The sequence below is a fragment of the Leptonychotes weddellii genome, chromosome 1, assembly GCF_054177405.1.
Source record: "Leptonychotes weddellii isolate Sample4059 chromosome 1, ASM5417740v2, whole genome shotgun sequence".
Taxonomy (NCBI): domain Eukaryota; kingdom Metazoa; phylum Chordata; class Mammalia; order Carnivora; family Phocidae; genus Leptonychotes; species Leptonychotes weddellii.
The window spans coordinates 159,954,546-159,965,218 of record NC_138369.1 but is presented as its reverse complement, the minus strand read 5'-3'; the positions used below and the strand labels follow the sequence as shown (position 1 = coordinate 159,965,218).

The 10,673-nt window shown below is 33.1% G+C and overlaps 1 non-coding gene across 1 annotated transcript; it reads left to right on the top strand.

The window, feature by feature from the left end:
- Window positions 1-1,864: 1,864 nt before the first annotated feature.
- On the top strand, window positions 1,865-2,006 carry LOC115945055 (U4 spliceosomal RNA). Its single transcript, XR_014140683.1, has one exon. It is a non-coding gene; the product is annotated as a U4 spliceosomal RNA (small nuclear RNA).
- Window positions 2,007-10,673: the final 8,667 nt, after the last annotated feature.

Here is a 10,673-nt window from a genome sequence, read left to right as displayed (position 1 = left end):
AATATCCTTTATTGGAAAATCAAATACCACAAGAGGACTTGCTATCAATGGTCTAGTACTCAAAATTGAGAGTAACTAAATTCTCGAACAAAACAAATTAAAATCTTCTTGCCACTCTACTAGGATTTGCATTTCCTGGAAATTTATTGTATCTTAAAACTGTGAAGAAATTGTATTCATATGTAAAGAAAGTTAAATTCCAGGTGAAGTTCATTATAAATATGGTGTTTATCCTTGTGACTGACTGGTAGGACATTAAAAGCACATATGAAACAAGAAGTAATTTTCCTTGTGTGAGAACAGGTGCAGGCTGCATTCCTTGACAACTCATTAAATACCAGTATCCCTCAATCACTGAGATAATCAAAAACGCTCCCTACACTTGCTCAATGCCTCCAAGGACAAATACTCTTTAGTCAAGCATTACACCAAAGTGTCTGTTCAGCCATATAGAGCATGGAGGAATTGCTAAGCACTGATTATGTTTCTGGTGTTCATATATGAAATTTCAGCCAAGTCTCTGTATCATATCTTTCAAAGAGCTGGGTACAATAATGAAGAACTACTTTATTTGTTGAGGAGTTTAAAGGCATCCCCTTTTTCTTTTTTTAAAAAAGATTTTATTTATTTATTCGAGAGAGAGAGTGAGAGAGAGCATGAGATGGGGGAGGGTCAGAGGGAGAAGCAGACTCCCCACCTGAGCAGGGAGTCTGATGTGGGGCTCAATCCTGGATCATGACCTAAGCCTAAGGCAGTCGCCCAACCGACCGAGCCACCCAGGCGCCCAAAGCATCCCCTTTTTCTATTTTTTTTTTTTTTTTCTCCTTAGACACAAAGAAAAGGCAAATTGCCTGAGACTTTTGTGAGGACATGGGTGCTATTCAAACAGACTGGGGACCTACTTTTCTGCTTAGGATATTTACAGTCATTAGAGATTAAACCATTCTGAGTGCCATTCTTAATCATTTAATTAAAAATACCACCAAAATCCATGGTCCTACAAAAATTAAAAGAAATAATCTATGGAAAATCCAGCAATTAGCTTAGTTTATGAGCAGCATATAGTTACTGATACTGCAATATTAAGCTACAAGATAGAGGAAATAGCAAATGATAAATATAGATAGAGAAGTACTTAAATAAAGATATTAGATATACATATAAATAATCTCTGTATTGGCGAAATCCATTGATATATGGGAAAATGTGGAGGGAGGGAAAAAGAGAATTGGATTCTAATATTGCTGTGTGACAATATCTAATTGTCCAACATCCTGACTCTGGCAATGCACTGGGATATCTCATAGGTGAGGAGACCATACAATGTATCATCTAACACACGACATTTTGGAAATAAAAAAGATGCTATTAGTAATTATACTAGAAAAACAGACATAACCCAAGAGGGCACCATGTAAATTAAGACCAGTGGACACCTTAATCAAAAGTGTTATCATCCAATTCCATTGGTGAACATGGTTAAAATAATCTTGACATATTTGACTTTCTTGTTGTTTTCTTTTTAGCTATTTAATTCATAATTTATTTTCCTTATATTTGCTTCTTTTAGTTTGTTTTTATTAATGTCATTCTTATATTTCTTTGTCATATTCTTTGATCAAAAATTTGGTAACTTGAAAAATTAGAATCCTTAGTGTTTTCCTGGTCTTACTAAATGTAGACATATTTAATTGTTCACCCTCCTATACACAACATATAAGCCATTACCTTCAATTTTTTTCAGGAATTATATTTAACTTTTTTAGATTCAACCATTAGGTAAAATTTTATTTCAGTTTGTTCATTGCTTTTCAAATAATACACTGTTAATAATAGAGCTGTCTTTATAAAGATTAAAATCATAAGCTTTGCGCAGTGGCAGTATCGTAGCCAATGAGGTTTATCCGAGGCGTGATTATTGCTAATTGTCTTCATTATAGAAATCTTGTGTATCGTTCTTTGCATTTATCCTTATCTTAAAAGTACTTTTGATGCTAGTATAATTAGTTTTAAAAATTGTTTTCAAATTTTTAAATTGCTAATGTATAAAAACACAATTTGCTTTTACATATTTATGTCATATATTCTGACAATGCTAAATTTAGTTACTAATATATTTTATTCATGTTTTATAGATTCCTTTAAAATTATACATACACACAAAAATTTATTAAAGGTCTGAAAAGATTTTTACATCTACCTTTCCACTGTTTATGTCTTTTATTTTTTATTACATTTGTTAGGAACCTAGATCTATTGCATAAAAGTGGTCAGTGTATATCTTGTTCCAAACTTAAGGGAAATTGTTCATTCTTACACTTTCAAACGTGATAGTATCAATTAATGTCAAACTTTGCCAAATACTTTTGTATCTATTGTGATGATCATATGATATTTATCGTATATTCAGCTAATTATTTCTTTAAAAATATTTAACCAAAATTCCATTTTGGAATAAACCCATTTTTCATGACATAGTGTCTTTTCATCACATTACACTTGATTTCTATTTTGTTGGTGACTTTTAAGTCTTATGATGATGGAAGATATGAACATATGAATATAAATGCGTAATTCTCCTTTCTTCTAATGTATTTATCTGATTCTGGTGCTATGGGTATCATGGTCTCATAAAACAAGTAGGGAGTTGTTTTATTCCTATTAATGTTGGCAAAAAAAATTTAGTAATGGGGCGCCTGGGTGGCTCAGTCGTTAAGCATCTGCCTTTGGCTCAGGTCATGATCCCAGGGTCCTGGGATCGAGCCCCACGTGGAGCCACACATTGAGCCCTGCATCGGGCTCCCTGCTCAGCAGGAAGCCTGCTTCTCCCTCTCCTACTCCCCCTGCGTGTGTTCCCTCTCTCACTGTCTCTCTCTCTATCAAGTAAATAAATAAAATCTTTAAAAAATTTGATAATAAATAGTATTTCTTCTTTAAATATGTGTGGAAAACACTGGTAAGACTTAGTGGTCCTGGAGTTTAAAGATTTTTAATTAAGAATTCATTTTTAAAATACATATAGAAGGCTATTCATGTTTTTCATTTTTTCTTTTGTCAGTTTCTGTAACTTGTTTCTTAAAAGGAATTTGGCAAATTCATGTCAATTCCCATATTAATTGACATAATGTTATTCATAATAGTTTATTTTTTTAAATGTTTGTAGAATCTGTAGTATTTTCCTTTTATTTTATTGCTGATATTGGTGAATTGTGTTTTCTTTCTTTTTTTTTATCAGAATTAGGTTTTTAAAAATAAATTTTCGATGAGTCATGCTTCATTTCATTGGTTTCCCTGTGCGATTTTTTTTTCTGTTTTCTGTTATTTTTTATATCTGTAGTATATCCATTCCTTCTACTTAGATTTTAAATCCTCCCCATTTTTTAGCTTCCTGGGGTCCTGGGATCGAGTCCCACATGGGTGTCCCTGCTAGGCGGGGACCCTGCTTCTCCCTCTGCCTCTCTCTCTCTCTCTCTGACTCTCATGAATAAATAAATAAAACATTAAAAATAAAATAAAATAAAATGTGTCCCTTATAAATAACATATATTGGATCTTGCTTTTTTATATATATACCATTTGAAGTATCTGCTTTTTCATTTGTTTTTACATAATTTGCATTTAATATAGTTAATGATTTTGTTAGGTCATTAAAATCTGATCTTTAGTATTCATTTTCAAAGTTGCCGTCCTTTTTCATTTTTCTTCTTTTCCTGTTTTTGTTTTTTCTCAAAGACCAAGTAACTATATTTTAACATTTTATTTCTTCATATCTATTGGCTTCTTAACTCTATACCTCCTGGTTTATATTTTAACTGGATACTCTACAGATTAAAGTAAACTTTTTTCTTAACTCATTGATATATACCATGAATTAATGTTATACCATTTCACATATATGAGACCTTTAAAAATATACATACATGAAGTATATAAATAATAACAAATTTTCTCTTCTGTTTTGATGCTATTATGTTTTATATAAGTGTACAAAATTATAAATCTTAAAATGCAGTGTTACTGTTTTCACTTCATAAAGATATTTTGTAATGTTTCTTATAGTGCTTTTCTTCTGGTGGCAAATTCTCCCATTTGTTTAACTCAGTATATCTTTATTTTACAATTATTTTTAAAGAATATTTTCATTGAATATAGAAATGTTGGTTGAATTTATTTTTCCTTAAGCATTTTAAAGATTTTTTTATCTTCTTCTGGCCTCTTTATATCCAATAAGTCAGCTGTCATTCATTTTGCTTTTTCCCTTTAAATAATTTGTCCTTTTTTTCCTCAGGCTTTTTATAAGATATTTCTTTATCTCTTGTTTGCAGAATTTTAATCCTGTTATGCTCAACATAGTTTTCTTTGTCCCACTTGGGTTTATTGGTGATCTTGGATTTGTTAGTAGATATTTTTCTTTAATAGATATAGGCCTATTCAGGTCATCTATTTTTTCCTATGTGAGTTTTAGCATATTGTGTCTTCCAAGGAATTGATCTATTTCATTTAGGTTATCAAATTTGTGGGCATAGAGTTGTTCATAGCATTCTTTTACTATCCTTTTAATGTCTATAGTGTCTGTAGTGATCTCTTCTCTTTCATTTCTGATATTAATACTTGTGTCCTTCCCTTTTTTCCTTAGTTAGTCTGGCTAGAAACTTACTGATTTTATTGTTCTTTTCAGAGACCCCGATTTTATTTCATTAATTTTCTCTATTGATTTCCTGTTTTTAATTTCATTAGCTTCTGTTCTAATTTTTATTATTTCTTTTACTGCTCACTTAGGATTTAATTTGCTGTTCTTTTTCTAGTTTTATAAGGTAGAGTCTTGGATTACTGATTTTAGATCTTCTTTTCTCATATGCATTCACTACTATAATTTTCCCTTTGAGCACTATTTTCACTGCATCCCATAAATTTTGATAACTTATGTTTTCATTTCATTTAGTCCAAGATATTTTTAAATTTTGAGATTTCTTCTTTCATATCCTTATTTAAGACTACTATATTTTTCTTCTGTAGTATCCAGTCTGCTGTAAAACTCATCCATTAAATAAGGCAATTCATGATACCCCTTACTCTCAGACAGTGGTTGTCAATCAGAGACAATTTGTAGCAAATAAATATTTCACTATGTCTGGAAACTTGTTTTTTTTTTATTGTTGTGACTTAGGGAAGAGATATTATTGACATTTAAAATGTAGAAGCTGAGGATACTGCTAAAGAACCTAAAATGCACAGGAAATTCCACTAAAATGAAGATTTATCTGGCCTAAATTGTCAGTAATACCAAGATTGGGACACCGTGCTCTAGAGATTTATTTTTTATTATTATTTTTAATCTTCCTAAAGTGTGGCCTGAAGTTTCAAGTAAATGTCTGGTCTTTTCTGTGGTATCTTTCCAATATGTATGGTCAGAACTCTAAAATCGTTCACTGCTTTCCCAACGTCAGAATCTCTTTTCAATTGACAGCACCAAATAACTATTTTCTGTAAAGCCTGAAAGATCTTTTTGCATACACTCCTGAACAACCAGAGAAAGAATCAATGAATTCCTATACAGGTTTGGAGGCTTCATTTTGCATAGATATTTCCTATGTGTATTATGTCCCCCAAATCCCAACCTTTCCATGATGATTACTATGATTCTCTGTATGATTACTAAATGAAATCTATGCATTGGTTAAAGATGTGTTTAAAGATGGAGCCAACATCATTCTCTGATTATTTGGGGCTCTTCATGTACCAACAAAGAAGGACATCTGTATTGGGAGAGTACTTGATCCTGATAAGGAAGATTGGGTTAATGTTATACCACTGGAACAAGGAAGACTACATTTGGAACCTAGAGGATTCATTGGAATGCCTCTTTGTACTTCTGTGCTCAGTAATCCAGCTGAATACATTGACTCAACAATAACAAGACAACCAAGAACCCCGATCCTAAAGGAATGTAGATGAGGATCAACCAAATACATGAAGATCCTTATTCACCAACATGCTGGTGGAATGTAAGAAAAACAGAATTGAGAATAGAAAAAGGCAGCTATGAATTCATTTTTACTAACTACAAAGTGAGGATTGTAAATGCTATATTATTATAATGTATTTCTCCTTTATACACCAATAGAGAAGAACACTGATGGTAGATAATAATTTAGAATTTAAGTGGAAGTGTAACAAAATTATTTGTGTCCCCCCCCTCCCCCGGTTGGGGGCTTACTCTTTAAATCATACAAAGGATAAGAGTACAAGCTAAAGGCTAAAGGTTGGTAAATTCTACTGAATATTTCCCATGTGCTGTGGGAGGTTGACATATCTAGACTTACAGCAACTGGCTATCTTGCCCTCTGGCAGCTGTTTGGGTTTGGTCCATGGGTAATACCAAGAGGATATTAGAAAAAGGAGAGGAATCAGGTCAGTTCTTTACTAAGTTCTCACCTTGCTTGTCTCTTATTTAGTTTTCCTCGGTTTCTTTGTTTGCCTCTGAAGAGTTTCTCTCAGATGTTTGTGTCTCTCAACCAAATATTTCCTCCTATCAGGTATCCTTTTCCACATAAGATTCTGTGTCTCAAAGTTCTGGAAATGTCCCCTCTACATCCTCTTCATCCCTAACAGTGGTAAAGCAGAGCCCCAAATCCTACAATTACTTACTCCTGTACTGTATTATTCTTTTTTGTATCTTTGTACATTGCATTTCCCATTTTAAACAATCTATTAATCTATCTTCAGATTACCCTAATGAGTGCACCATATATTTTCTGTTGAAGTGAATGATACAATTTCTATCCCCAACAGACTTTCTTTTGTTAAATGGCATCTTGAGTAAATCTGCCAAAATTGGCTTAATCACATAATTAATCATTTAAGAGGGATACATTAGAGAGTGAAAGGGAGATAATATTAATGTAGTAACAGTGTTAAAGATGTAGTGCATCATGACAAAAGGTGTTATTAGGGACTATTCCAAAGAACCCAAAGTGTGTGATCAACCCAGCCAGAACCCTTTGGGTTCACATATACAATGCCATCAAAATTTCAAATGTGTATTATTAAGAAGTAGTACTTATTTGAATATATCTGACCATTACCAGGTTTGGTTTGATCTGGATCTGAAACACAGAAAATCCAGAAATTCTTACAAAACAAAGGCCTCTGTTCAATGTGCCATTGTTAATAATTCTAGTGGCCTGGAAGAAATAACAAATATCTAAGGACTTCAGCTATATAAATTTATATCAAAAACATGTCAACAGATGTTATGAAGCAGTACTTCAAATTGGATGGAAAGTATGGAGAAGGATTAGGGTGAAAAGAATGAATAAAATAGAACAATAGGGAGGAAATTAATTTGAAAGTATATTTTTGATGTAGTATTGAAATAATGGTATAGATTCATTGAAATCCAGACTTAATTTGCTTTACTTGGAGGTTTTCTGATCTGTTAACGAACTTAGTATCCCCCATTAAAACTATGTGTTTTATGTGAAGACAGATCATTTGCAACAGATAACAAATGTTGAACTCATTATAATATCTGAGTGACTAATGTTTCATAGAAGGTGAAAGTCATGACAGACTATAGGGAGAAACACTACATTGTTCTGTCCTGGACTTTCTAGTCTAGAGCACAGCAGCAAATTTAAGAAAAAGCAAAAAGAAAACAAAGAAACAACACATGAACAGAAAGTTCTTTTTGCCCCTGATATCTTTGTTGCAATTTCTGAGTTTGAAATATTAAGGTGAGGTCCATGAGGAAAGAGTATGATTTAAAGCCATTTTTTAACTAAAATATAAACACCTAAAAACCACTATTATAAGAATCAAACATACAGAGGGATAAGAGGGATAAAATACATCTTTGTTTAAAAAATTGGGTTGTTAATCTTTATGAGGTAAATTATCTTTTGAAGGCAGATTATTTGACAGCATATTTACATAACATCTCTTTATTAAAAAAATGTGTTACTGTCTTGTCTTGATCTTTCAATACTATAGTGATTATAATTTTTATTCCATTGGACAAAATAAATATTTTTCCATTAACCATAAAAGAAAATATCAGTTTTTAAATTTTATAATTGAAGCTCTCTTCAACTTTAGCTTGGTAAGGCAATTTGAAGCTTTATGAAATAGAAATGTTAGAATTATTTGTATATCACTAGAAAGCTTTGTGTTATCTGATGGAAGCATTTGTGTTATGTAATTAAATTGAAGTGTGAATATCATTTTAATTGTATTCACTCTTCCCACATGGTGAACTTTAACACTGACTATCTAGCAAGAACCTCCTGAACTGGTTTTATAGCTAGAATCAAATTAACTTTAATTATATTGTCAAGGTCTCTTTTAATTTTAATTTCCTTGATACATCAAATTTGTAGATAACGATTTAGATGCCACTGAGGGAAAACTGTTCAAATGGGAAGTTATTATGTATCATATCTTACTTGTAATATTGAATATTTCTATTCTTATAATATCACAGTTTTGAAAATGTCATTAGCCCCACCCATTTCCCTTTGTTCTATCTCAGAAGTTACTAACAACAGGCTGTTCCAATATAAGGTAACAACTTGCAGTGACTCTCCCTGAAAATGTACTCATCCTTTAGAGTATGCTCTGCCTGAACTTCAGGTAGTTCATAAATGTCAGGGGATTAATGCACCAGGGATAATCATAAAAAAATGAGTGTTGAGTGTTGGTGGATAAATATCTTAATTACCTCACTAATTCACCATGATTCTGAGATATGTTCCACAAAGTTTCCCACAGTCGGTTTCCAGTGGGATTGAACACCAGTTGCCCACACCAACAACTCATTCATACCTATCTTACTTTAGCTTTCCTCCCTTTCTTGTCTCAATTGCTCACTCCTAAAAGTGCTTTCTGGCATTGTCTGCCAAATAATCTGCTTGCAACCAATCCTCTTCTCAAAGGCTACATTTGGGGAACCCAAACTGAGACCACTAATCTTAAAATATTATTTGATTTCAGCCATTTAAAAGCAAAATTAAATAGAACCTTATCTAATATGTAACAAATTTGTACTAACCACAAAACCACACAATGTGGTATATTCATCATGGTTCTCTAGAGAAAACGACTAAGAGGATACAGATAGGAAGAGATTTATCTTAGGGAATTGGCTCACACAATTATGACGGCTTTGAAGTCCCATGATTTGCCATTTGCAAAGGTGGAGAACCAAAAAGCTGGTAGTGTAATTCATTCTGAACTAGAAGGGAGAACCAGGAGTCCAAGTGATGTAGATTCTAGAACGGGTCTGACAGCCTGAGAACCAGGACCACTGAATGCAGGAAAAGATTGATGTCCCAGTTCAAGTAATCAGGGAGGAAGAGGCAAATTCTTCCTTCTTCTACCTTTTTGGTCTGTTCAGGCCCTCAACCCATGGGATGATGCCCACCCACATTGGGAAGAACAAACTGCTTTATTGGGTCAATCAATTCAAATGTTAATTACATCAAGAAACATCCTCACAGTCACACCCAAAAATAATGGTTAACCAAATATCTTGTCACCCCATGATTGAGTCAAGTTGAAACATAATATTAACCATCACAAGTGGCTTTCAAACAATCTACAGAGTGGAGCATAAAGCTTCTTAGTTTGTATTTAGAAGTTTCACAATGGTAAATCTCTTGAAATAAAATATTCTATATGCAAGAGTTAAGAGTAACTAAACTGAGCATTTTCTAAGTTACTTTTTAACATATATAGTGAAGCATAATGAAATAGAGTAATAAGTGTGCCAGGAATATTTCTTAAGCAATAATCAAAAACCAAGCAATATTTATGGAAAATCAAACCTAATATGTTCTCTGTAAACATTCACCACTTTCAAAGATAAAAGAGAGAGGAGTGACATCAGCAAGAATGGTGGAATAAAGAACTCTAAATATCTGTCTCTCCATAAAAGTAAAAAAAAACGCAAAAACTGTCACAACTATTTCATAACTCTAGATACTAATCTAAAGCCTGCAACAACCAGGGGAATGCTTAATCAAGAAAAAAAAATCTCTATCTCAGTAAGAATGGTGAGCTTTGTACATTTGTAAGCCACTCTGGTCCATCTCTGACTCCCCAGCTCAGTGGTGACACTGAAAGAAACAGCTAGCACTTCAAGTATAGGTACCAATACTGCAGAGAGCAGAACAGACCCTATTCACATACAGAAAAGTGTGGTTGTTTCAGCCCGTCTTGTGGTTCCATGGAAGAAAGGCTCAGGGGCTTGTTTTTATCTCACTTAATTCAAACACTCCAATTTTTGATGTTAATATTTAGGGAGCATTTCAGGAAAACATATATAGACATGTACTTGTTGTTGCTGCCTGGAGCAATGGATAACAACCAGAGCAAGCAACAGACTAATCAAAACCTGGAGACATTCTGGGGAAGAGATGCTTTAGGGAGTTAGGGCTTTGAAAATCGCCAACATATTCTTGGGACTCTCGAAAGTTAGATGTATGCCTAGAGCTGTGTACATGCTTAAGAAAGACATGGGAAGGCCCTAAGTTCTCACCTTTGGCTAACATTTAATTACTGTGCAAGCAGGAAATAAGGGGTAAGGTAGAGATTTAAATCACCTTGTTTAATATTAAAGACATGCCCTGACACACACACTTACACAGATTAGCAAAAAAAAAAACACTGGAGGT